Genomic DNA, 2406 nt, shown 5'->3' with positions numbered 1-2406 from the left:
TTTCAATGTATCGAATAATACTAATGGTCTTTCGTATGTTTAACCACTCCTGCATTCCTGGTATGAATCCAACTTGGTCATAGTGAATTATTTCTTTTATAAATTTTGTATTATGTTGTCTAGTGTTTGTTAAGGAATTTTGCATCAATGTTTACTAGGGAAATTGAGCTGTAGTTCTCGATTCTTGTAGGATCCTTGCCTGGTTTAGGTATCAGAGTTATGCTAGCTTTATAGAAAGAATTTGGGAGTTTGACATATTTGTCTGTTCTGGAAGAGTTTGTGTAGGATTGGTTTAAGTTCTTCCCTGAATGCTTGATAGAATTCTCCTGTAAAACCACCTGGTCCAGGGGATTTTTTTTTGTTGGTAACCCCTTGATAACCTTGTCTGTTTCATCTATTGATATGTATCTGTTGAAATTCTTGACATCCATCAGGAAGACTCTAAGGAGGGATTGTTTTTCCAAGAATTTGTCCATGTCTTCCAAGTTTTTTAATTCTTTGGAGTACAGTTCTTTGTAGTACTGTGTAATTAGCCTTTTGATTTCTCTAGGGTCCATTGTAATGTCCAATCTTTTATCCCTCATCCTTGCTATTGAAATTTGTTCCTTCCTTTCTTTGGTTAAGTTTACCAGAGGTCTGACGATTCTGTTTATCTTTTTGAAGAAACAACTTTTAGCAGCATTGTTTTTTCCATAGCGTTCTTATTTTTCCTCCACTGAATCTCAGCTATAATTTTTATTATTTCTTTTATTTTGCTATTAGTTAGGTTGTCTTGTTGACTCTGCTCTAGTTGCTGTAAATTTTGTGCCAGTGTCTCAATCATGTCTCTCTTCCTGTTTCAGGTGTGCATGTATGGCTATGAATCTTCCTCTGATGACTGCCTTTGCTGCGTCCCAGAAGTTTAGGGACACCATGTTCTCATTCTCTTTTGTTTCTTGGAATTTCCTAATTTGTCTCCGATCTGGGCTAGCACACTCTCCTTTTGTAATAAAGAGTTGTTCATCCTCCATTTGTTTGCTCTGTATTCTTTATCTTCCTTTTGTTGATTTCCAGCCTGATGGCAATGTTCAGAGATGTCTGTATAATATCAATATGCTTAAATTTATGCACACTCGACTTTTGCCCTAGCATGTGATTTGTCTTCAAATATGTGCCACGTGGGCGTGAAAATAATGTGACTTTTTTTTTGTATTTGAGTGGAGAACTCTGTAAATATCTATCATGTTAAATCGTGTAATTATAGTGTTTAGATCTTTAGCCTCTTTGTTGAATTTCTTTCCCAGTGATCTATCTTTCTCAGAGAGAGGTGTATTAAGTCACCTACTATAATTGTTGAGGCTGTGATTTCTTTTTTCATCTTTTGGAGCATTTGATTGACATATTCTGGTGAACGCTTGTTCAGCAATGAAATGTTTAGAATGCTTAGTGGTTATTGGTCTATGGTTGCTTTGAGCATTATATAGTGACCCTCCTTATCTCTTTTTAGGGTTTGCACTTTGAGATAAATTTTATCCAAGGTTAGGATTGCAACTCCTGCTATTTTTGAATTGCTATTTGCTTAGTATATTTTTCTCCAGCCTTTGATTCTCAGCCTATTTTTGTCCGTAATCTTGAGATGTGTCTCTTATACGCAGCAGATTGAGGGGTTGTATTTTCTAATGCAATCTGTTAGCCTCTGTCTATTAAGGCCTGAGGTCATTCCATTGATATTCGGGGTTATTACAACTATCTGTGAACTCTGTGCTGTCATTTTATCCCTTCTGTGTTGGGTGATTTCCTACCTCCATTTCTTTTCCATGTGTTGTGCATATGTGTCTTTGTGGTTCATTCTGGCCTTCTTTCCATCATTAAGGCAGTGTTATCTTGGGGGCTGTTTTCCCTTCAATGGTCTCTGGGTTGAATTGTTCTGTGTGGTGGTCTCTTATATGTGCTTGGTGAGTGTTCTCTTCTGCCCATACTGGATCATCAAGGATCTTTTGTCATGCTGGGTTGATTTTAGTGTATTCTTGAGATTTTTCTTGTCTGGAACAACTCTCACTTCTCTATCAACTTTGATAGATAATTTGGCTGGATAGAGTATTCTTGGGTTTGCATTAGCTTCCTACAATTTTCAGAATATGTTGCTCCACTCTCTCCTCTTCTTCATAGTGCCTGCTGATAGGTCTGAGCTTATTCTTATCTGCTTGCCTTTATATGTGATTGCCTTTCCCCCCCTAGCTGTTCTCATAATTTTCTCCGTTTCCTCATAGTTGAATAGTTTAACAACTATATGTCTTGATGATTTCTTCTTGGGATTCAATATAGCTGGTGTTCTTTCAGCCTCCTGGATGATTGCCTGGTTTTCATTCATTAAGCTATGGAAGTTTTCCTTCAAGAATGCCATCACTATTTTAGACGTTGATTTCC

Source organism: Tenrec ecaudatus, chromosome 2 (genome assembly GCF_050624435.1).
Source record: "Tenrec ecaudatus isolate mTenEca1 chromosome 2, mTenEca1.hap1, whole genome shotgun sequence".
Taxonomy (NCBI): domain Eukaryota; kingdom Metazoa; phylum Chordata; class Mammalia; order Afrosoricida; family Tenrecidae; genus Tenrec; species Tenrec ecaudatus.
Note: the sequence above shows the minus strand (reverse complement) of the source record.